Source organism: Nannospalax galili, unplaced genomic scaffold, assembly GCF_000622305.1.
Source record: "Nannospalax galili isolate Female #2095 unplaced genomic scaffold, S.galili_v1.0 scaffold162, whole genome shotgun sequence".
In the NCBI taxonomy this organism is placed as follows: domain Eukaryota; kingdom Metazoa; phylum Chordata; class Mammalia; order Rodentia; family Spalacidae; genus Nannospalax; species Nannospalax galili.
Window position 1 is genome coordinate 3,845,053 of NW_008350388.1, and position 317 is coordinate 3,845,369.

Below are 317 nucleotides of genomic sequence, written 5' to 3' on the forward strand. Positions count from 1 at the left end.
TCTTAAGTTTTGCCATCTTAAATTTAGGTAATTTTTAGCTGTATGGATAGCAGATTGAATTGTAATATACCACACAGAGATCTTCAAGTTTTTGTGCCCATAATTTCTTTTCTTTTCTTTTTTTTTTTTTTTTTTAATCACTGTGTTGCCCAGGCTAGCCTGAAACTCCTGGCTTTAAGCAGGCAAGATAATTACCCTATCTCAGCCTGCAGATTTGTGGGGATTACAGACACATGCCACTGTTTTGGCTTGATTCTTCTTTGCAGTCAGCTCTTATAGAAACACTTCAGTATCTAACTGCTGAATTCAGGGCTGGA